Consider the following 24,702-nt stretch of genomic DNA (forward strand, 5'->3'; position numbering starts at 1 on the left):
CCTTTATTAGAAGTATCCATAGCTGGGTACAGGGGACTGTGAGAGCCAGTTGGTGACTTGCCTGCTGGGGTCTCATGAGTCATCCGGAGACACGTCCAGCGAGTCCTGCGAAGGAAGCAGCCTGTGATTATGACACGTCAGTTCCAATGACATAGGGAGGGGTCAGACAGAGGTCCTAAAGATACACTTACGAAATCTGATGAGGTTCAACAAGGACAAGTGCAGAGTCCTGCACTTAGGACGGAAGAATCCCATGCGCTGCTACAGACTAGGGACCAAGTGGCTAGGCAGCAGTTCTGCAGAAAAGGACCTAGGGGTCACAGTGGACGAGAAGCTGGATATGAGTCGACAGTGTGCCCTTGTTGCCAAGAAGGCTAACGGCATATTGGGCTGTATAAGTAGGAGCATTGCCAGCAGATCAAGGGATGTGATCATTCTCCTCTATTCAGCATTGGTGAGGCCTCATCTGGAGTACTGTGTCCAGTTTTGGGCCCCACACTACAAGAAGGATGTGGAAAAATTGGAAAGAGTCCAGCGGAGGGCAACAAAAATGATGAGGGGGCTGGAGCACATGACTTATAAGGAGAGGCTGAGGGAACTGGGATTGTTTAGTCTGCAGAAGAGAAGAATGAGGGGGGGATTTGATAGCTGCTTTCAACTACCTGAAAGGGGGTTCCAAAGAGGATGGATCTAGACTGTTCTCAGTGGTACCAGATGACAGAACAAGGAGTAATGGTCTCAAGTTGCAGTGGGGAAAGTCTAGGTTGGATATTAGGAAACACTATTTCACTAGGAGGGTGGTGAAGCACTGGAATGGGTTACCTAGGGAGGTGGTGGAATCTCTTTCCTTAGAGGTTTTTAAGGTCAGGCTTGACAAAGCCCTGGCTGGGATGATTTAGTTGGGATTGGTCCTGCTTTGAGCAGGGGGTTGGACTAGATACCTCCTGAGGTCCCTTCCAACCCTGATATTCTATGATTCTATGATTCAATAATTAGGAAAGTGGTTTAAGGGCCTGCATAGGAGCTTTGTCCTTCCAGTTCCATACACAGGGCCACCCAGAGAGGAGGGACTTCCGGGTCTCACTATGTGGATAAGAAGATGGTACATAGAGAAAGAGGTTGCAGTGATTAAAACTGTGGTCATTTGAGGGCAGGGGGAGCCTATACAGACGGAAACCAGATCCTGGCACAGAATGTTAACAAGGCTTGGGGGGGACGAAGGGGGAGTTATTTAAATGAGGAACTGGGGGGGCAGCATTCTGATGAGACAAAGCCGTCAGGCAGGGATGGGACAATACAGCGGCCTCCAGGAGGGACGACAGGAGAGTTATTCCAGCTGGACTGGAAGAAGGACAGACCGAGATCACAGAGGTGGGTTCCAAAAGAGGAACAAGGTATCGCTCTGGGGAGTTAAAGAACAGGGCTGCAGCAAAACCAGAAGCTACACTAGTCTGTATACCAAGGTAGGAAACTTCCAAGCAGAAAGAGCTGTGTGGCAATGCCTGACAAGGGAAAGGTTCAGCACACGAGACAACACTGAGCCGTGGTGGATGGTCTAAAATAAATCAATGGGATACTGCGGTACCTGGTTACAAGCTGTGCAGGAAGGACAGATTAGGTCATAGACGTGGGGGTGAGCAGCACCACACCTGAAAGCTTCCATAGAATCCACTTTCTGACCAGAGAGGACCCTAGCGTAGAACCTAGATGGATACAAATCCCAGTGATACTAGTAGGGTTATATTAATAGCCTCGAGGTCATGAAACGGCTCTTGAATGAACAACATTGAAGGAGATCAAAGAGGAAACTAAGCTGAACAAAGCAATCATTGAAGACTTCTACCCACATAGAAACCAGTCAAATGTTACCTCAGAACAAGGGTTAGTGAAGCAATTTCCTGACATCTGAAATGATTTCTGCTTGGAACAGCTAGTTCTAGGCTCTGCAAGAGGAGAGCTGTTCTCAGCGTAGTCCTGTGCAACACAAAGGAACTGGGTCAAGTCAAAACCGCAGTTGAGCCACTCACAGTGACCACAATGTATTCATTTCATCATTCTCTAGGGAGGAATTGTATCAAAAACTAGCAGTGACACTCACATTAGGTAAGGGGGGGCCCCTAAAAAAAGAGGAAGCTAGTCAGATACATGCTAAAGTCAATGAAAGAGAGGAAACTAATATCCTTGGACTCAGCATGGAGGCTGTGTAAGTGACCCAGTGTTTCAGACAGCAGGCTCACCCCGGAACGGAAAAGGAAGCAGGAGGGGAGAAATTAAGTGCCAAGTGTCATGTGGCTGAGCCAGAGAGGCCTCCAGTAGAAAACGGAGATCCGGTCAGAGTGAGGCCACTGGAGAGGAGTGTAACAACTGCAGGTGGAGCAGGAGTTTCAAGGGACTTGGAAGAGCAAAAAAGTCAGAGGTTTAAAAACCAAACAAGCATCTCAGGAGCGGGCAGGCTGAGAGAGCAGCGGGGTGGGCTGGATCCGCTCGGCCCAGGGAGCGATGGCGGTGGAGAAGGACACTGCCAAGAAGTTAGATCACTCCTTGGTATGAGTTTTTGCCACCAAAGGGGCTCGTGGGAGACTGACCCCAGCCCTGCTCTTTCCAGGTAAAAGGACCAGGGTGCGATGGGGGCCAGTCTCACTCTTGGCACCGCCCCTTTAATGTGTCACCCCAGGCAGCCCCCTCCAGCACCTGAGCCCTGGGGCTGCCATTGGCTGAGTGAATGGATACCGAGCGCCTATGACTGGGATATCTGGACCAGATTGTCCCTTTCGCCTACAGATCCTTACTGGGGGCCGTGGAGGTGTAACCCACACACCTCCTGGGTGTGGTGCTCTGTCCCACGGAGTGGCACCGAGATTAATGAGCCTGCTCTACAGCGTTAGCTGAGGAGTATGTGGCTTTTAGCTCATGCGGGAGAAGCTCCTGCATTTAGCTCCAGAGGTCCCAGGTTCGATCCTGCCCAGCGACGACCAGGGTCTGTTGGTGTTACAGAGGAAGCGAGCTCAGGAGCCCTGTCTCTCCCCCCTGCCCATGGCTCCCGGGGCTCAGCAAAGAGGGGGAAGAGAGGGGCAGGGATGCACCAGTGTGTGGCATGGGAGGAAGGTGGGCCCTGTTCATGCATCATTCCCCCTTTACTTCCATAGGAAATCCCCACCTCAGCCAATGCTGCCTGAGCTCGCTTGGAGCCACGTTGCCATGGGTGGGGGCATGCAGGGGGCTGAGAGCCCGTCCACAGGCACGGAGCCTCCAGGGACCCCCGCGATTCACGTGGAGCTCAGGGGAGCAGATGGTTTTAGAAGCAAAGCCTCCTGCTCGGGCCCTAGGGGGCAGCCACTTTCTGCCAGCACTGAACAAGGAGCTTTGTTTGAATAAGGAACGCAGGATGAGCCCTGACCCTGCTCCATTTCTCTGCAGAGCTTCGGCCTAGAGCCTTTCCCAGCCTCCCGCCCGCTGGCGCCGGACACGTGCGGCGTACCTACTCTCCCCCGTCCAGCCCTCCAGTGCTGTGGGACGGCTGAAGGCTTCGTGGCTCCCCGGGAGCGTGGCTTGTTTGCTTTTCTTGCTGTTATTCCAGGGTGACCTTAGTGCCAGTGGCAGGGAAGGGCTGATAACGCTGGCAGGGCGTGGAGAGATTTCCAGACCGCAGGCCTGGCAACACCCTCTGCTCAGCCAGGCTGGATCTCCCTTGACTAGGGAGTGTCAGCAGTGCCTGTGCGTGGGACGGGAACAAGCCCCCTACAAGGCCGGGGCTTGTGCCCTAACCTGGCCTGGTCCCAGGTCTCTGGCAGGGAAGCTAACCAGGTCCTATGCCAGTGAGCGCGCCAGGTTTCTACCCCGGGCTGACTATAACAGCCCGGATTCCTCAGCACTTAACAAGCCTTCACTGAGCCGCCTCCCTCCCCCGCAGCCACAGGAGATGGATCAGGGCTTCTGCAGAAAGGCAGGCCAGCCTTGTGGTTAGGGCATAGGACGGAGACCCGGGTCCAATTCCCAACTGTGCCACAGACTCCCTGTGGGACCTTGGGTGAGTCACTTTCTGTCTCGGCAGCTCAGCCTCCCAGCTGTAACATGGGTAACGACCCTGCCTTGCTCTGCCTTGCCGCCTAGCCTGGAAGCTCCTTGGGGTGGGAGACTGGCTCGCATTCTCTGTCCAGCCCCTTGGCAATGCGGCAGCACAAATCATGCCCATTTCGGGGACAACACACAGGCACAGAGAGTCAAAGCAGTTTGCCCGAAGCCGCAGGGGTCAGATCCCAGTAGACTCTGGCTCCCAAGCTCCTGCCATGGCCACAAGACTCGCCAGGTCAGCTATTACAGGGGATTTTCGGTGCACAAGACCCTCTAAACCTAGACACTAGGAGTGGGTCTCGCCTGTGGGGCAGGATCGCCCCGGCTGTATTATCCTCCCAGGCCTTCAGCCAGGCGAGGTTTGATGGTCCACGCTGGGGGCTCTCACCTCTTCCCTGTTCCACAGCCCAAGAGACAGGCCTAGATCAGGGCTTTGGGCTGGCACGTTTCCCTTCCCCAGTGCACCCCAGTTAACCCTGAGGCACGCCCTGGCTCCTGGAGTGACTGGGGCATGCACAGAGCCGGTCCCACGGACATGTGGCCCTTTGGCCCACGGGACTGGACCTTTAAGATGTACGTTTTTCATAGCCAGGGTATGTGCTCGTCTTTAGTCTCCCCTCCAAGGAACGGATCCGTCCCCTGCCCGGCCCCATCCTCTGGTGGGAAGGGTAATGGGTCTCCGGAGCTCTGCTCTGCCTGTCACACAACCCTATGCTGGCACCGCAGGCCTGTCTTTGGGCCAGGCCCTCTGCACCCCCTCCCTGCCGGGGGGAACGGCTCTCATCCCTGCCTTGGTTGTGACTCACAGCTGAGTGGGCAGCAGCCGGCATGGGGTGCGAGAGGGGATGACAGCCAGGACCTGGCCTGCACTGCTTCTTCAACGTGACCAAGACAGGAGAGAGTCAGCGCCCCCAGGAGTGAACGGCCAGCCAGCCGGAATGGTTCTCGGACAGCTCGGCTCTGGAAATGACCGTGGGGCAGCTCTCTGGCCTGTGTGATAGGGAGGAGGGGGACTAGATGATCCATGTGGCCCCCTTCTGGCTTTGGGATCTAGGAATCTAGGAACCTTCAGGGCCTCACATCCATTACGAACAAACCGCGGGTGGAACCCCAGCACCAGCTGCGGCTGAAACCACCCCACCCGGCTGAGGGGGTCGGACTGAAGATCTGGACCCGTCAGTGGTGCCGGAAGGACTGCAAAAGTGGGGCGGGGGAGGGGGAGCAACCCAAACGGCCCATGTTTGAGCAGCGCTGCACCCCCCTGCTCCAGCTCACCAGGGCGCTCGCCCCTCCGTCACGCCGGCAGAGAAGGGCCATCACACCCCCCGGCTCCAGCTCACCAGGGCACTCGCCACATCACGCCGGCAGAGAAGGGCCATCACACCCCCCGGCTCCAGCTCACCAGAGCGCTCACCCCTTCTTGACGCCAGCAGAGAAGGGCCAGCACACCCCCCGGCTCCAGTCAGAGGCCAAGGGGCGGGTGTTGGGCCCCTGCCAAGTTCAGGTTCCCCAGAGTGGAGGGACCTGGCCCCTCTCTTTAAAAAGGGGGAGGTCAATGGCCCTTTGGCCCCCCGTCTCCAGCACTCAGGCCAGGTTCAACCCTAGACGGGACGAGTCCAGTGGTCCACGTGGTGGCATCTCAGAGCCCTGCGCTGCGCGGCACAGCCACCCTCTGCCGAGTTAAAGGGCTAGGCCTGGCCAGACCGGTTCAGCTAGAGCGAGGAGTGGCTCAGAGGGAGCTGGAAGGCTCTCGGGCTCGGAACAGCGTGTTCGGGCAAGCTCCCCTCCCCCTGCAGCGGGTGCTAGCTCTCCCCAGGACACAGTCTCTAACTCTGTCGGCCCCGGGCATCTCTGCTGACTGTGCCAATGGCCCCAGCTGTCCTGGTGTTTGTGTGACATGGACACCTGAGCAGGGAGTCGACGGAGATTTAACACCCCTGCTTTGCCCATGCCTAGCACCCCCCTCCAGCGACCCCCGAGTGTCCTGCCCCATTACTGAGCCTCATGCCCCCCTGCAATGCACACACGCCAGCCCTGCCCGCTTTGAGCTGAGAGCAGGCGGACAGAAGCCCCACACCGGCCCATGCAGCAGTGAAATCAGGCTTGTGTTTCACAAACAATCATGTTGGCTCCCTCCCAGTACCAAGCCTCTTTGTGAGTCAGGACCCCACCCCGCCCTGTGACTCAGGGCTATATAATCCAGCAACCTGCCGCGACTGAACGCATCCGATTCTGCAGCCCCAGCACATTTCCCTGCAGCAGAGCCTGCTTTGGCAATGGTGTGAGCGAGGCCCTGCCATGCCCCACTCAGCAGCAGCAAGCGCCCGAGCTGTATGACTGAATGAACAGTTACAGAACGGGGCGAGGCCCTGAGCTTGGATCCCGGCTGGGGGTGACGATATCCTTCCAACAACCGCGGGAGCTGTGGAGTGAGTCCAGGAGTTCCCCAGGGCTAAATTCTTAGAGCTGAGCCCATGAAAATTACACCAAGGGAACCAGGGGCAGAACTGTTCCCTTAGAACAATTGCGAGGTCCCACGTAGCTCATCCGGAGAAACCAAGCTTAATCCTGAATAAGGTCGACGAGTGACTGAAGAGGAGAAAGCGGTGATCTGCTGGAGAGTGATTCGCAAGCAAAAGAGAGGTGAAATCCAGCAAATAAATGATTCTGTTCGCACCTCCTTGGGAGGAAGAGGTCAATAGCATTGCCCGCTGACAGGTGGGGAAACTGAGGCACAGAGCAGCAAACTGACTCACCCAAAGTTACAACCAGAGGTGGGTTAGAGGTCTAGAGTTCCTGGCTCCCAGTCCTGTGCTCAGGCCACTCCTTGCTCCCCAGGTGCCTGAGCCAAACCCCATTCAGGTCAATGAAAGGGCCCCTATTGACTTCAGGGAGCTTTGGAGCGGGCCCTGGGCGAGGAATTTAGGCCTGACTGCTTTGTGGATGGGTGACCCACTAGGCAGCGGGAAGGCCGTGAGGCTGGGGAGTGAGTGGAGGAGAGAAGGGTGCGTTAAGGTTCTGTGACGCAGGATGGGACAGAGGTCCTGCATGGAGCAAACCCTGTGGCGCTCTGGCCAGGAATTGCCAGGCAGGTTGGTTGGGGGCATATGGCCAATGGGGCTGCTGGCATCCAGGAGGCCTGCCAAGGACTGCAGGAGAAAATGAGTCGGGAGGAGCTTCAAGCAGGACAGGACAGCTGGGAGGGAGCCGCCTTTTGGAAGCAGAGATGGTGGAGGGGTGAGGAGCAGGGGCAGAGCCCTCCGCGTTCCCAGGACAGAGCCATAGTCTCACACCGTCCGGAGAACAGAACCCAGCAGCTACGGCTGGAGGGCCCAGGGAGCAGCAGCAGCTGCTGCGGTGGCATTTAGCCTGACATCAAGACGCAGCAAGGATGCCCAATCTCACCCGCTCAGAAATGCGAGGCCGCAAGCCAGCAGCAAAACACAGCCACTTTGGGAGACACGCAATGCTCCTTCTCTGGGTAACGATGCCCCCTTGTGGAGGTGGGAGCATTGGCGATCCCTGGGGCTTATTGCAATAGAGTATTCCGCTGTTCCAGACACTCAGTGCACAGGCAGCGCGCAGAGTCACCGAATGCCACAACAAGAAACCATCAGAAGCTATCCATGGGAAAGAAAAACCTCGTCTCAGCCAATCAACGTGGGTTGCTGGAAACCAGATCTGGTCAAGTGAACTTGATGCCTTTTTTTGCTACTCGCCATCACTGACAATGCTTAAATCAAAATTGGAGTGTAACAGGGTCCTCGGTGGGCTGGATGGACTAGTGGTTAGTGTCCACTCAGTCATGGGGCAGTGGAAAGGGGACCCAGCTCCACCGGGCTCCGACCTGGGGCCCTAGGAGGGTCGGCAGCATTAGACCTCTGGGGGAAGGACCCTCTGAGTTACCCTCCCTGGGTCACTTCCTGTCACGGACTCACAGATCGTGCCCACTCTTGGCCCCGTGCGGTCCGTGGGGGGTGCCCCTTTTAGTGAGACAGCCCTTCTCAGGGGTCCACTCTCTCTCGGGGTCAGGCCCTTCCACTTCCTGGATCCGCACCTCTCTGAGCCTTAGCACGTCTGTCTTTGCCGTGGGCCCCCTCAGGGAGTCCACTCGCTCTGGACCCCCGGGGCCTCCACCCCCGAAGGGGTTGATGTCACCCTGTTCTCTAGACCAGAGTGACTCTCAGCCAGCATGAAGCAGGAGGGTTTATTGAGAGTTGAACACAGCACCGGAAACTCTCAGGGCCTCAGGCCTGGCCTCCCTCAGCACAGTACATCCCAGTCTCCCTGCATCCAGGTGGGCTCTGCCTGCTCCCCCTCTCCAGCCCAGAGCCCTCCTGCTTCCCAGCTGGGTATCTGATATCACCGGCCCCAGACCCCGCCTCTGTCCATTGTCGTCTCTCCAGGTAAACAGGGTTGTAAACCGGGACCTCCTCTCCTCGCTTCTGTCCTCTGGCTGGAACCGGCTGGTTAGGTCACTGGGTCCTCACTCTGCAGCCCATTGTCCTCCCACTGGCCAGAACCGGCTGCGTCTCCTCAGCTGGGCCTCTGGGTCACCAGGTCGCCAGGTCACCGGTCGCTGGGGTATCCATCCTCCCGGCCATCGGCTGGGTCCCCACGTCCTCTCTCCGGTCCTCTGCAAAACACACTCCCTCTCCCCTCACCTCGTTAAACCAGTAACACCCAGGGAAACTGAGTCCCACCCCTTCTGCATGCAAACCATTGAAACTCCACAGAAAACAAGAAAACCCCCCACTTCGTCACACTTCCTACCGCTGCTTCCCTCGGCTTCTGGCCCCAGAGAAGGAAACCAAACGGTCAGCCCCATCTGGGCTCAGCATGCAGTGCTGGTACTTCAGGGAGGCGTCTCTCCCCTCTTCTGGCAGGAGCCTGCAGGGTCGGTCTGGGCTCCTCTCAAGCAGTGGTGCAAGTGGAATCCATTTCTTACCAGTACGGGGGAGGCCTGACCAGACCCTCCATATGACTCCTCCCCGCCCCGCCCCACCCCCAGCCCAGGGCCTCCACACTCTCCCCATCCCCTCCCCATGATCCACCCCCCTTACCTGGGGAGGGGGAGGGGTTCTGTCCTCCTCCCGCTGCGCTTTCAGAACCGCAGCAGGGAAAGGAGCAGAATGTGGGGCCACCGGGCGGCCCCACACCCGCAGCTCCTCCGGTGCGGCTGTACCGCCCCTGCCCTTCCACGCAGGGTCTCCTCCGTCTGTACAGCGGCAGCCCCGCCGGAGGACAGGCTGGTGGGGGCAGGGCTGGGGGTGGTACAGCAGCCGCGCTGGAGGAGCTGCCGGCATGGGGCCGCCCGGCGCCCCCACATTCCGTTTCTTTCCCCGCTGTGGTTCCCGGGAGAGCCCCCTGGAACCGGCGGGGCTGGCTGCTGTAGAGACGGAGGAGACCCTGCGTGGAAGGGTTGGGGGTGGTACAGCCGCGCCAGAGGAGCTGTCGGCATGGGGCTGCCCAGTGGCCCCACATTCTGCTGCTCCTCTTTCCGGTACGCCGCACCAGCTATAAATATCTTGCTGGTGTGGAGGGGTGGGGTGGGGTGTACCAGACCGGACGGGACCACCCTACTTGCACTGCTGCTCTCCAGCCTCCTGGGCTGGGCTGCTCCCTTTTCTATCCTGTCTCCAGCTGGACCAGGCTCTGCGGGGTTGGAGAGGCAGGCTAGCTGGGCCCAGTGCAGTCCTTTAACCCCTTCCGGCCCAGTGTGGAGTTTGTATACCCCACCACACAGATGTTCTTCAAAAAGCTCTGCTCTGGGGATTATTGTGGGGCAGGTCTCTTGCCTGTGCTATGCAGGGGGTCAGACAGTCTAGATCAGTGGTTCCCAAACTGGGGTTCATGAACCCCTGGGGGTTCATGAAATGTTACAGGGGGTTCTCGGGAAAGAATTCCCTAATGACGGACAGAGCTGTCCCTACGGGGCCAGCATCCCCTGGACTTCCAAGAGCTAAGCAGCTCAAAGCAAGCCTGTCTATCACACTGAGGAGAGTTAAACTTCAAGACTCCTTATAAGACATGGAAAGGGAGGTGGATATTTTTTGCTGTTTTTAAAATGAAATAGGCAGCTAGGATTGATTTTAAAAGTATTATGAAGAACAAGTTTAAGCTTTGTTGTAACGTGCGTCGTTTGCCTGGACTGCTCAAGACCTGAATGCTTGTGTAGGAGGAACTCTTTGAGTTGGCTTCTTAAATCCGTTCCTGCTGTTTCACACCTGATGCTCCTTGATGAAACATAGGAGCCTTGTCATATAACAGGCGTATTCAAAGTGATACAAGCTACGAAAGTGAGATCTTGGCAGAGTGTTGCCATTTTCATAATGTAATAAAAATACTGTAATGATAATCATTAATAATAAATACTGTAGTGTGTAATAAACATTGCATAAAAACAAAATGTATATTTCCAAGATCACTGCTGTTATAATTTATACTCAGGTTAAGGAGCAAATCCCTGGAAATATTCATTTTTAGGAGGGGGTTCGCGAGACTTGGCATTTTAGTGAAAGGGGTTCACAGGTTGTTAACGTTTGGGAGCCCCTGCTCTAGATGATCACAGTGGTCCCTTCTGGCCTGGGAATCTGAGCGCTGGGTTGCTGACGGTAAGAGCGTGGCTGGAATGTACTTAGGTGTGTCTACACGGGAGCTGGACGGTGTCCTGTCCAGCTCAGGAAGGCACACCCAGCCGGGCTAGTGCTGCTCGATCTTGCACGCTACACCCAGCAGTGCAGCCACACGGGAGGGGAGGGGCTAGCGCCTGGGTACGTCCCTGGTGTTTTGGGCAGAGACGTACTCAAAGTGGCGGGATATGGCCTAGCTCAGGAGAGGCTGCCAAGGACGCCCAACTCCCCCGGTCTCCCTTTTGGGGTGGCCAGTGTAACCATTGCAGAGGAGTGCCCGCTGCCGCACCCTGGATCCCATCCAGCAGTCACCTGGCACCAGGGCAGAGCAGGACTGTAACAGGCCTCTGGCCTGCCATGCCCAGGAGGCTGTGAGCTGCCTTCTGCATCTGCCGAAGCGCCCGGCTTTAGGCCTGAGCCCTGCAGGGGCCTGGCCCAGAGGAGACAAAAGCCTGGATGACTTTGCAGAGGCCTGTCTTGATAGCCACAGGACATGGACTCAGACAGCTTGTGTCCAGGGGCAGTGCAGGGCGTGGGGAGGGGCGTGCTTAGCACTCCTCCTCAGAAGGGAGCTTGTTCGGTGGGGCACAGATCGCTGCTGGTTCCTCCCTGTGCCAGCCTAGGCCTGAAGCCGCATCCCAGGGCTGCTCGGGTCGGCTCAGAGCTCCGCTGAGGCAATGTTCAGCGGGAGGCAGATGTAGTCAGATCTCAGCTCTGCCAGTTAGACAGCCACACCCGGGCCTGCCTCCAGACCCTGGGGACAGGAGCTGTGACCTGCAAAGCAGCATGTAGGCAGGCGGGGGGAGGGGGCCGCAGTAAGAGACTAGAGCAGCTAAGCAGGGAGGGGCAGGGCTGCGGAGGACCAAGACGGGGAAGCTGGTAGGACGGCCCACGCCACGGGCTGCACCGGGACCCCCAGAACGAAAAGCACGAGCGGCTGGAGCTGGGGCTGTAACAGACGCGTGTGGCCTGTGGCTCGAGCACCGAGGGGTCACGCTGAGCCATGGGGTGACACCCGCACGCCATGCGCTGCTTTCAGCTGTGTGAAAACCTCTGCCACACTGCGAGCTCCTAGAGTTCAAAGCCAGAAGGACCCGTTGTGCTCATCTGGTCTGAGCTCGGCACAGGCGGGAGCCTTGATATGGAATTAACACCGTAGCAAAGTCTCTGTGCTGGACTCCGCAGGGGAAAGAGCTGAAGGAGGGAGCCCCCAATATGGGCGCTAGGCAGGAGCACCGGAAGCTCCCTAAAAGCTCCCCTCTTTCCCCTGCGGCCCCACCCCCACTCCGCCCCTTCCTCCTGAGCCCCGGCCCTCGCTCCGCCTCTGCTCTGCCGCCCCGTCACTCCTCTCCGCCCCCTCGCTCACCCTCAAGGCAAGTAAAAAGTGGGAGGGCAAAGACACACACACACACACCCCGTTCTGGCGCCCCGGTGCTACTGCGGTTCCTCTTCCTCCGTGCAGGCGCTGTGGGTCCCCACACCCAGTGCCGTTCTGACCACAGGTGGAGGTGACGTGTAAGTGGCCGTGCTCTGCCAGCCGGCTGCGACCGGGCAGTGGGGTGGAGGCAGCCCTGTTCCCTGCGCAGCGTCTACCTGGTGTCGTGAAGCAGGCAGCAGGTTTCAGGTCACTCAGCAATTGCAGGGCCAAGCTGGTCTCGTCGGTCAGGGGAGAGCCGCTGGCTTTCGGGGCGGATGAGCTCGCCCAGCCTTGCTGCAGGGTGTTTCCCTGATGCAGCAGGGCTGCCAAGGCAGGACACCAGCCTGGATGGAGCAGCGGCCTAATCGGATGTGGCAAAACCCATGTGGCTCTGAGGAAGATGGGGAGCCAGTCACCTGTCCATTCGAAGGGACATGTAGAGAGGTACCTGGTCCGGCCTCTTGCCCTGCTGACTGGTGTCATTGGACAGACTAGGGACACCCCAGATTGGTCCCCAGGGTCTCCCCATCCCCACCCCATTGCTGTGTGTGGCACCGGCTCCTGCCTCACAACAGGCCCCTTACTCTTGCCATGATGGTATTTTCCCCTGGTCCCACAGTCCTTGGCGGAGTTCGTACTGGGGCCTTCCTCCCGTGGGCGACCTCAGCCCCGTCCTCCAGGGAACCATCCCCAGTGCCTGGTGTCTGATGGGCTGAATTGACCAACGCCCTGAGGAGAGAGAGGCGGACGGAGAGTCTCTGCTGTATCCAGACAGGCGCGGAGCCAGCCAAGTGTGCGCCCCTCACGCTCCATCTGCCCCGGCAGCCATACTACAGGAGCCACAAAGTCAGGGCTTAATTTGTAATGAAAGAGGTGCCGGGGCTACGAACTGCCAGGCCCAGAGGTGCCGGGGCTACGAACTGCCAGGCCCAGAGGTGCCGGGGCTACGAACTGCCAGGCCCAGAGGTGCCGGGGCTATGAACTGCCAGGCCCGGAGGTGCCGGGGCTACGAACTGCCAGGCCCGGAGGTGCCGGGGCTACGAACTGCCAGGCCCGGAGGTGCCGGGGCTACGAACTGCCAGGCCCAGAGGTGCCGGGGCTACGAACTGCCAGGCCCGGAGGTGCCGGGCTCTGAACCGCCAAGCCCAGAGGTGCTGGGGCTACGAACTGCCAGGCCCAGAGGTGCCGGGCTCTGAACCGCCAGGCCCGGAGGTACCGGGGCTATGAACTGCCAGGCCCAGAGGTGCTGGGGCTACGAACTGCCAGGCCCAGAGGTGCCGGGGCTACGAACTGCCAGGCCCGGAGGTACCGGGGCTCTGAACTGCCAGACCCAGAGGTGCCGGGGCTACAAACTGCCAAGCCCAGAGGCACTGGGGCTACGAACCGCCAGGCCCGGAGGTGCTGGGCTCTGAACCGCCAGGCCCAGAGGTACCAGGGCTACGAACTGACAGGCCCGGAGGTACCGGGGCTCTGAACTGCCAGGCCCAGAGGTGCCGGGGCTACGAACTGCCAGGCCCGGAGGTGCCGGGGCTACGAACTGCCAGGCCCAGAGGTGCCGGGGCTACGAACTGCCAGGCCCAGAGGTGCCGGGAATACGAACTGCCAGGCCCGGAGGTGCCGGGGCTATGAACTGCCAGGCCCGGAGGTGCCGGGGCTACGAACTGCCAGGCCCAGAGGTGCCGGGGCTACGAACTGCCAGGCCCGGAGGTGCCGGGGCTACGAACTGCCAGGCCCGGAGGTGCCGGGCTCTGAACCGCCAAGCCCAGAGGTGCTGGGGCTACGAACTGCCAGGCCCAGAGGTGCCGGGCTCTGAACCGCCAGGCCCGGAGGTACCGGGGCTATGAACTGCCAGGCCCAGAGGTGCTGGGGCTACGAACTGCCAGGCCCAGAGGTGCCGGGGCTACGAACTGACAGGCCCGGAGGTACCGGGGCTCTGAACTGCCAGACCCAGAGGTGCCGGGGCTACAAACTGCCAAGCCCAGAGGTGCTGGGGCTACAAACTGCCAGGCCCAGAGGCACTGGGGCTACGAACCGCCAGGCCCGGAGGTGCTGGGCTCTGAACCGCCAGGCCCAGAGGTACCAGGGCTACGAACTGACAGGCCCGGAGGTACCGGGGCTCTGAACTGCCAGGCCCAGAGGTGCCGGGGCTACAAACTGCCAGGCCCAGAGGCACTGGGGCTACGAACCGCCAGGCCCGGAGGTGTCGGGCTCTGAACTGCCAGGCCCGGAGGTGTCGGGCTCTGAACTGCCAGGCCTGGAGGTGCCAGGCTCTGAACTGCCAGGCCCGGAGGTGCCCGGACTCGGCCCTGGCACCACGTAAGCACTATGCAAGAGAAAGCAATAATCGACCACCCGAGCGTTAGCCCTGGCTGTCACTCCAGGGGAAGCAGCAGCCGAGACAGTCGCCTTACATCACTTGCTGCTGCATCCAGCCAATGCTAACAGGATCCCAGCCGGCAGGTCCTGCCCTGTAGGGCTGTTCCCACCTGGGACTCAGCCTGTCTACACTACGGGCCCTACCATGGCACAGCCGCAGGGCCCATGGTATAGGCGCTTCCTATATTGACGGAAGGAGGTTTTCCGCTGCCGAAGGACCTCCGCCTCCCCAGGCAGGGGTTAGGTCGGCCTAACCACAGCACTCGGGGGGTGCATTTTCCATACCCCTAAGCGATATAGTTGGTCAGTCTACATTTGTTGTGTAGCCCTGGCTCTGGCTGGCAGGGACTCCCAGCACAGACCCCCAGAGGCCCAGCATGGCGCTGGGTGACCCTGGAGCCTGCAAGGGGAGGATCCTTCCTGGACCCTTTCGCCATCACAATCACTTTGTGTTTCAGTGTCACTCACAGGCCAAACCCAACCAAGCCCTGAGGCTTCTCCAAGCAATTTGGGCCCCGGATCCTGCAGGGACTAGCTCCCTCCAGAGAACTCCGGGCTCGTCCGGTTCTGCCCAGAGCTGGAAGCCCATCAAAACCGCCTTCATGGTGAGCCAGCCCAGAGTCTCCGAACCTCCATGGGGCTGGCTCCAGTTTGGAGGGAGGCGGAAGGGGAACAACCGGTTTGCTCACCACTGGCACAGACACACAACTGCTGCTCACTGCACGAATGGGACATCTCCAGCCAAACCTTCCACGTCCCCCTCCTCCCGTCTGTTTTATCTGCCTGTTGTGTCTTGTCCTACCATTGAGATGGTGAGCTCCTGGGACAGGGACTGTCCTTATGACATGTGTACAGCGCCTTGCACGACGGGGCCCCGACCCCCTGACTGGGGCCACTAGTGCAATTCAAATAAATAATATCTCCCACCAATCACGTTCATGCCCCGACACCCCCTCAGACAGGCTGACACACCCCAATGCGCGCACATGGGAGCCTCAAGGGGAGCCGGTTCTGTATATGTTCTAGGATCCCAATTTAAACCTGCCCCTGCTGCCTCCCCAGTGGTCTACAGCCCCTCCAGCCCTGCACAGTCCTACCCTGGCTCTCCTCCAGCGCTGGCCTCTCCTCTCTCTGCTTCTCCCCAGACACATACTCCATTGTCCCTGGCTCCTCCATCAGTGTTAAATGGGGCATAGCCCAGCATTAGGAACTTGTCCTCCAGCAAGTCACTTAACTCTTCGAGCCCCAGAACACATCATCTTCCATCGCAGCGAAATCATAAGAATGGAGGTCAGTACCCAGTGTATGGAGGAACCTGCTCTGCAAGCCACCTGTCACTTGAAGGGTTGTCGTGGTTACAGTGGGGGTGGGGAGCGCTGATAATCAGGACTCCTGGGTTCTATTCCTGACTCTGCACTGACTTGCTGGGTGAGCTTAGGCAAGTGTGGTCATGTCTCAGTGCTGAGACCAAATTTCTGCTTTGGGAGGATGAGGGGGACCCAGAGGGAAGTTCCCGAGCCGTGACCATCTAACTGCATCCTCTAAGAAGGACATTCTTTAACTTCCTTTAACAATTAGTCTTCAAATTCTGTGGCGGAAAAGAGAAAGGACCATGGCCAAAAAAGAATATGAGGAGCAACTAGCAAAGGACACAAAAATGAACAGCAACAATTTTTTTAAGTACATCAGAAACCCTCCATCAGTGGGGCCCCCGGAGGAGCAAGGTGCTAGAGGAGCACCACTGTTTGCACAAGCATGTGGACAAGGGCGATCCAATGGATAGAGGGAACTTGGACTTTCAGAAAGCCGTTGACAAGGTCTCTCACCAAAGGAAGCGGTCATGGGCTAAGAGGGAAGGTCCTCTCATGGATCAGCAACTGCTTAAAAGATAGGAAACAAAAGGTAGGAATTAGGGGCGGCCAAGCCTTCCCAAAAGTGGGGAGCCCTGCCCCATCCATGATGCCCTCCCTCTTCCCCCCCAAGGCCGTACCCCCACCCTGCCCCTTCCCCCAAGGCCCCTCCTTTTCCCCCCCCAAGGCCATACCCCCACCCTGCCCCTTCCCCCAAGGCCCCTCCTCTTCCCCCCCAAGGCCGTACCCCCACCCTGCCCCTTCCCCCAAGGCCCCTCCTCTTCCCCTCAAGGCTCCACCCCTTCCTCTGATGCTCCCCCTCCTCCCCCCAAGCCCACCACCCCCACCGTGCCCTTCCCCCTGAGGCCCCTCCTCTTTCCCCAGGGGCCCTGGCCCCGCCCCACCTCTTCCCCGGAGGCTGGGGGTGGGGGCTCTGGGGTGGGGCCGGTGATGAGGGGTTTGGGGTGTGGGAGGGAGCTCCAGTCTGGGGCAGGGTGTTGGGGTGCAGGAGGGGGTTTGAGGTGCGGACTCCGGACAGAGCTTACCTCAGGTGGCTCCCAGAAATGGCTGGCTCGTTCCTCTCCGGCTCCTATGCGGAGGCGCAGCCAGACAGCTCCACGCGTTACACCTGTCCGTAGGCACCATCTCCGCAGCTCCCATTGGCCGTGGTACCCACGGTGCTGACTAGAGCGGCCAGGGTCCTTTTTCGACTGGACGCCTGGCAACCCTAGCTTGGGGTAAAGTGCAGTGATGTGAAGGAGAGAGAAAAGGGAGGGCAGATGAATCTAATTCACAGAGCACCTCTGCCCCATGCGAGTGTCATTCAGCCCTTCCCACTCTGCTCAGGTCACGGCTGGAGTTTGCTCTTCTTCTCAACTGTGTCGGTTGCAGGCCGCGGCTCGGCTCAGCGGCACCGCCAGCCTCCAGCCCTTTGGCATCGAGGTGCCTGTTGGCATGTGGATGCCCGTACGCTAAGCTCTGGCCTGAGGCCCCCAACCCAGCTCATTTCACGTAGCTTCCGCTCCCCCATGCATGGCCTGCAAGCATCCTTTAGCTTCTGGGCTCCTCGTTCTTGTGCTGCAGGTGTGGGGTGTGCGGGGGCCTCTGTGACTTATAACCGGAGGCTGATGGCCAGAGCTGGGGACGCCTTCGACAGGCCCATCCCTAGGGGAGCACCTGGCTCCCCAGGCCCGCCAGCCCTCGTCTTGTGCTGCGCTGACACCTGCTGGTGAGATGCCATCACTACACTGACACCCAGGTCACTTCCGTGGTCCCTGGTTCCTTTGAGGTCTCTAGCGCAGGAGTCACCGGGGGCCGGGATGGTGGCCAGACAGGAGCTGATGCTGCTTGCTTTGCTTTACCACCATGAATCAACCCTCACAACCCCGCAGTGGAATTAGCCCCACTTTACAGAGAAACGGAGCCGGAAGAAACCCGAGTCGGAGCGTGAGCTGGGGGTGACAGTCCGCGGATCAGGCTGCGTCAATCGGTGAACTTTGTGGACGCCTTTTCAGGGGTTTGTCTGTGTATTGTATCCTTCATTGTGGGTGAGAGACTCCATTGGGTAGGGGAGCCTGGCACCCAGCAGAATGACTATGTCTGAGACACTGGCACAGAGCAGGGTTATCAGCTCGGATTGTCTCCCCACTACAGCACCGTGCCCGCTGGCCCATCCAAAGCACTTGGTGCCAGCCCGTGCTCCTGCCTGCTGCGCCAGGGCCCATCCAAGGTGCTCGGTCGTGCCGGCCTGCAGCACTGGGACCTGCCCTCTGTTCCTAGGGAGGCAAGGTGGGATAGGCGACTCAGCTAAGTTAGCGTGCAGGTGACGTGACAACTGAGCGAGGCAGCAAAGGTATCTGGTAAAAGCATCTTGGTTCCAATCCTGGGGTTGGCCTGATTCCACCAAAATGCCAGGCTGTGGGGAAAGCTTCTCCTCTCCTGGCAGCTACCACTAATGTATCCTGGTGGCAGGGATGCGCCGGCTCCCAGGGGAAGCTCGCTGAAGAAGGGCACAAGGGAGCATGACCCCAAGACTGCACAGGGGCTGGGAGTTGGCTGCCTGGTATGGCCGCACTCTGGTGGTGGAGTGACGAGGGAGGGCAGGGCTGGAAGGAATACAACACCTGTGTCTAGACAGGCCGGACTTGCAGGCCATTTGTCACAGGGCTGGGCTGGGCCCCAGGCTGGGAGGTCCTGGTTTGGTTCTGGTTCCCTTGCTGTGACGGTTCTGCTCCAAGGGAAGGAGGACGCTCTCTGGCCTGGTTTAATTCCCGTTGCTGAGCCAGCCGCTCTGCTCCACCGGCTGGCAGCTCCATATACCAAGTGCCCATGTCACCGTCTCTGGCTGCCCAATGCCTGGCAGCATCTCCGCCAGCGCTGAGGCTGTATGTACCTCACGGCCAGTCAGCCACCATGTCTGGGCCATAACCTGGCACTTCAGGACTTCATACGACCGCCTGTCCTGCCCTGCGCTAGATTCCCGCAGGAATGTTTATAAACAAGGCTCACTAGGGCCCCTGTGTGCAGCCCCCGGCTCCGCACAGGCCCCAGTGTGTGCAATCAGGCATTTACCAGCAACCCTACAATAACAACTTGTGCCAGCCAGAGAAATGGGCACAGAAAGAGGATTCCAAGCAGCGCCGTTGCTGTTCTAAGCACCAGGAGGGGAGCCAGAAATGCCAAAGGGCACCGCTCCGGTGCCCTCTGAACAGCCAGACTCAGGCTTGCTAGCCTGTTTCCCAGCATACTCCGCCCTGTAGGCGGAAGGGAGAAGTGTGCAGCACCTGGCGCAGGAGTCACACAGCAGGGAACGAGCCCGGGCACTGATGAGATGAGCTTGGCGCTCCCAGCAGCTACAGTCCTGCTCTGTGCTGCAGATCCAGGCTTCTGGACCTACGTCTCAACAGCCCATGCAAAGGTGCTGGCATGAGGGAGGCAAACTGCACACAGTCCCTTGCAGTGGAGCCCATTGCATTGTGGGCTATGCCCTCCTTGCTCTGTGGACGGAGGCAGGGCGCTCATCTCTTGCTGGCCTTTCTGATCGGTTGCTTTAACCGAGTGGGACTTAGTGAATGCTCTGGTGCTGCGTGGCTCCAGGTTCCGGAAGGACCGGGATGTCGATGGAAGACTGGACCAGCCAGCGTGTGTGTAACTTTCCTGGCTCCCCAGGCTCGGTGCTACGCTCCAGCTTTTAAACAGCGCCTTGGAGGAGCCCTGCCAGTGTGTCAGACCCCCAAAGGGTCTCCCTCTTCCTTCAGGGTCAGCCCCGCTGCCTCTGCGCCTCCTCGCCTGAGCCCCTGGCTTCCAGCCCTCCTGGTTCACGCCCGAGCTCTGCTCATCCAGACTCCTGGCCAGAGACTTGTCCGCTCCTCAGGGACTACCGCTCCCCAGCCAGTACTGGCAGGGCTGGGACACCCAGCCGGGCTTTCAAAGCACAGTGGGATCTGGTCGTTTGTCGGCACACGGCACGGGAAGTCCTTAGGTTAGCACAGAAAAATAAAGGTTAAAGCATCGTCCATTCTGGGCAGCCCAGAGCACTTCATCAGCCAGGCTTTTAGTGACCTTCATTTTCAGGCTCTGTCTCTCTCTGACCTCCTTAGCCAGCCCCAGCAGAGAGCGCTCCAGGCTTCCCAGAGCCTGCCCGTAATCTCTGCTCCACACGGCTGGCCTTTGTTCTCAGGCAGGGCCATGCTGAGTTCACCACCCCCTCTGCCCAGTGTGACTCTCATTGGCCTTGCTTTGTCGCTCTGGACCAGGGGTCGGCAATGGCACGCGTGCCAAAGGCGGCACGTGAGCTGATTTTCAGTGGCACTCACACTGCCCGGGTCCTGGTCACCGGTCCGGGAGGCTCTGCATTTTAATTTAATTTTAAATGAAGCATCTTAAACAGTTTAAAAACCTTATTTACTTTACTTACAACAATAGTTTAGTTATATTATAGACTTATAGAAAGAGACCTTCTAAAAACGTTAAAATGTATGACTGGCATGCGAAACCTTAAAGTAGAGTGAATAAATGAAGACTCGGCACACCACTTCTGAAAGGTTGCCGACCCCTGCTCTGGACCCTTGATCTGGGTCCCTTTCAGTCCCTTCCTTAATGACCATTCATTCCACCCAGCCAGGGAGATCACACACACACACACACCTGTCTCCTTTGCTGTCCCAGGAGCTGTGTTAAACCTTTTGCTCACACTAGGTAGCAATGCGATTATGGGGGAAACTGAGGCACACATAGGATTCATAAAAGTATTACAAAAAATTCCCACTTCATCCCAGTAACACTGCCTGCTACTGAGCATGACCAGAACTGCTCCCCTGTCCCCCGTGCCTAATAGCTAAGGCAAGTACTCACTTTAGAGCAGGAGCGGGCACGGTCCATCCTGGCACCTGCATGCGAGTGGCAGCACAGCCACACCGCTCGTGTTCCCAACTGGCCACACGTCTGGCACAATAGTCCCTGCCTCTCGCTCTGTCTCAAGACCCCAACTCTGCGCTGCACCCTCAGATTTCACGTTCCCAACACCCTGCTCCGCCCCAAGGCCCCGCTCCTGCTTTGGCCTCTTCCCCTGTGCCCCCTCCCCTGAGACTCCCCCGCGCCCGCCCGCCGCTCGCTCCTCTCCGCCCCCTTCCCGAGGGCCTGCAGCCTGCCACTCACTCCCTTCTGCCCCCTCCTGCCTTAGGGGCGAGGGAGGGGAGGAGGGGGCAGAGAGGAGCGAACAGCGGGGGAAGAGGCGGAGTGGGAATGGGGCCTCAGAGCGGCGCCCTGGTCCGTGGGCGCTGAGCGCCCCCTATTTTTTGTCCCCTGGGTGCTTGAGCCCCAGGACACCCACGGGGTCGGTGCTCATAGCCCGGGCTGTACCTGCTGGGCCCTCCCTCCAGTGCTATGGCGGGAGATGCTGTGCTCACGCCTGGAGAGCGAAGGCCCCTGCTTGCCCGCAGAACGGGTGCAGCACAGGCAGCCCCTGGACAAACTAATCCCCTCCCCCATCTCTCACTGCCAACATGCCTCACCCGCCCCGGGAGGTCCCCAGGGAAGGGCAGGGAGCCCCCGCAGGCAGCGACAATCCTCTCCGAGGGACCAGCACCCATTGGCCGAGCTCAGCCCCTTGGCTGGCTTCAGCAATGGAGGCCCCTGGTGCTTCTGCAGGCTCCAAGCACGTGCCCGTCGTTAGCTAATTAGCACAAACAGCCCCCCTGCTGAGAATGGGGCCGGGGTGTCTCCATTTTCCAGCTGGGGAAACTGGGACCCAGGGAGGTGAGTGACCTGCCCAAGGCCCCCCAAAGAGCAGGCCCAAGGCCTGAACTCAGAGGTTCCTGGTCCCCCAGTCCCATGTTCAGTCCAGGCACCCTGGCACACCCCGGGATGAGGGTGGACAGGCCTAGTGGCTGGAGCCGGGGGTCAGGAAGCCAGTAGGGAACCAGGACTAGAGCAGACTGAGCAGGGCAGGAGGAAGGGTGGGGACCAGGCAGGATCAGGCCTGGAGCAAGGCTGGTTACCTCACTGAGCTGCAGGCATGTGTGTTGAGCAGGCAGAGCTCTGCTGTTGGCCTTAGGAGCAGGCTGGCTGGCTTCCTGGGTCTGCCAGGCGGAGGGGTCAATGGGACGGCCCTGCGACGGCTCAGCTGTGTGCAGAGACTGGGCAGGCACGGCTGCAAGTCCTCAGTCCTGACACAAGCCAGCCAGCCAGCTGCTCCAGCCGTGGCACCGCGGGGAGCCCAGCCTAGCCAAAACTCCTGACGTCTAATCATGGCTCTTCCCCTTATTCCCCATGTGACCTTGGGGAACAAACTGCTTCCCCCTCTCTGTGCTTTAGTCATCCCCGTGCAAAACGGGGGCTGGTGATCCTCTCCATCCCCTGGGGCGGCTTGGGGCTGGGCTGTGCCAAGCCAGCCGTGGTTTGATTGCATGAGCGGGGTCAAGTGACCTGGGGGGAGGGTGAGAGCAGTGCCTGGGACTGGAGGGCAGCACTGCTGGAGCTGGTCCTCCCCCCCGGCCCCTTTGCAGGGCCTTTCTCTGCCACCGTCCCACGAGCCCTTTCTCCCGGTGCCGGGGCTCCCTCCTCTGCAGCCCGTCCCCTCCGCCCAGCCTGCGTCGCCGCTCCGTTATTCAGCGCCCGAATCCTTCCCCTCGCTGCCGGATCCTGGGGGCAGTCTCTGCCCGCCGCTGCCCCCCTGCCCAGCTGAAGCACACGAAGGACATGCCAGCGCAGGCCGAGCGCCTTCTGCCCGAGAGAATCCAGCCGGTTCCCAGGGGCCCGGACCGGTCAGGCGGAAGGACCCCACGCGGCAGCCAAGATTCTAGCCCCGACCCCAGCGAGGGGGCTGCTCCAGGCAGAATTCTCAGGGAGGCTTATGGCTGGGATTAAACGAGCAAGCCGGCATGTATGCCAACTAACGATGCTAATTAATTAATTAAGGGATAATCTCCAATTCTTGGGAGTGGGCGGCTGCTGAGACTTGATTAACCACAGGCCGTTGAATCCACCTCCTGAGCCATTCACCGTGTGCCCCACAAAGCACCGACGTTATTCCTGCAAGGATGCGGGTGTGAAAGCAGAATCTCCGTCTCCCGGCCCGCCCAGCTCTGCATGGGCTGCGCTGCCTCAGTGACGTCCCGCCAGGGGCAGGGCCAGGCAGATCGGCGAGTTGCGGGGTGGGTTTTAAAGCAAATCATTGCTCTGGGGCACGCCTGTTCTGAGAAGGGGCGAAGCGATTGGACAGAGCCATTCTGTGACTTTTTATGGGACTGCCCCAAGACAAGGACGAGAGGCGTTGAGTTCCAAGTCCCTGTTACGTCCCTCCTCTCCTGGGTGGTTTGAACACAGGACCTTCAGTGCCAAGGCACTTTAACCAAAGGAGTCACTTTGTTAGATGGCAGCGGGAGTAAGCTGGTGTCCTCTGATGGACCAGAAATGGGTGGCCCTGGCCAGCAAGTCGTAAGTGTGACCTGAAGTGACAGAGGATTGGGTTTGGTACTTCTAGGCATCCAAACATAGGTGCTGGAACGAGGGGTGCTCAGGCACCCCCTGGCTTGAAGTGGTTTCCAGTATATGCAGGGTTTACAGTTGGGTTCAATGGCTCTCAGCACCCCCACTACACAAATTGTTCCAGCGCTCTTGCATCCGAAACTTCCTGTTCTTTTCGGATCTGCTTGGGTCTTGAAAACTGAGTTAGGAACAAAGCCCTGAAGGGACTAATCCAGCACTGGCCCCTAGGGCGGAGGCGGATAGATTTGGGGTTCAGAACCCATTTGTAAATGTTTACAGCCTGTCGTGACCCAGTGAATAGTCTGGGGTGGAGGCCCTGGGGTGGTTTCGGTCAGGTCCTGCCGCCCCTGCCCCCCCCCCCCCCGGTTACTCCTCCGGGGGGGGGGTTGGGTGCTGCCCGGCACTCATCACACAGTGGCAGCTCCTGCAGTCCCTGTGCTGTGGGGCTGCTGGGCTTGGCTCTCTGCTCTGGGCATTGCAACCTCCCAGGTTGCAGCACCGCTCAGTTTGGCCCCGGCCCCCTGACTGGGCCAAGTTGATGTGAGTGGAGCTGTGACCTGGCTCATGGGGTGGCAGTACCACTGACTGAAATTTGGCCTACCAGCACTCCCGTCATCATGACGGCTGGGCCAAACCCGAGTGGCGCTGGGAGCCCAGAGCTTGCGGAGCCGGGAGGTGAGCCCAGCCAGCCCCATGGGACAGGAGCTGCCACGCGACTTTTGAAACATTCTGGGGACCATGGGCGGCGGGTACCATAGGCTGGGGGAGGGGAGCTTTGGGCAGAAGGGGGGCTAGCCTCCCCCAGCCTGCGATTCACATGCCGCCCATGCTGGGGGCCCAATTTGGGGTCCTGACCCACAGGTTGAGAAACTCTGGATTAGAGACTTGGAAGGCTGTAAAAAGAAGAACAGGAGGACTTGTGGCACCTTAGAGACTAACAAATTTATTAGAGCATAAACTTTCGTGGACTACAGCCCACTTCTTCGGATGCATATAGAATGGAACATATATTGAGGAGATATATATACACACATACAGAGAGCATGAACAGGTGGGAGTTGTCTTACCAACTCTGAGAGGCCAATTAATTAAGAGAAAAAAAACTTCTGAAGTGATAATCAAGCTAGCCCAGTACAGACAGGTTGATAAGAAGTGTGAGAATACTTACAAGGGGAGATAGATTCAATGTTTGTAATGGCTCAGCCATTCCCAGTCCTTATTCAAACCAGAGTTGATTGTGTCTAGTTTGCATATGATTCTGTGGGTGTTTACTCTACCCCTGCCAGCAGCTGCAAAGAACCCACAACCTTCTGTGCTACCAGATTTGCCCATAACTTTGGGGTATGCTCATTTATTAAGGGGTGTCTGT

General features: G+C 58.9%; 1 protein-coding gene across 1 annotated transcript in view; it reads right to left on the reverse strand.

Moving 5' to 3' along the window:
• HADHB (hydroxyacyl-CoA dehydrogenase trifunctional multienzyme complex subunit beta) overlaps positions 1-15,054 on the reverse strand; it is a 249,494-nt gene extending 234,440 nt beyond the window's left edge. The window contains exon 1 of the mRNA XM_065587342.1: positions 15,046-15,054. The gene's annotated coding sequence lies outside the window, so the exon portion shown is untranslated. The remainder of the gene's footprint in view (positions 1-15,045) is intronic.
• Positions 15,055-24,702: the final 9,648 nt, after the last annotated feature.

Source organism: Chrysemys picta, chromosome 3 (assembly GCF_011386835.1).
Source record: "Chrysemys picta bellii isolate R12L10 chromosome 3, ASM1138683v2, whole genome shotgun sequence".
NCBI lineage: Eukaryota > Metazoa > Chordata > Testudines > Emydidae > Chrysemys > Chrysemys picta.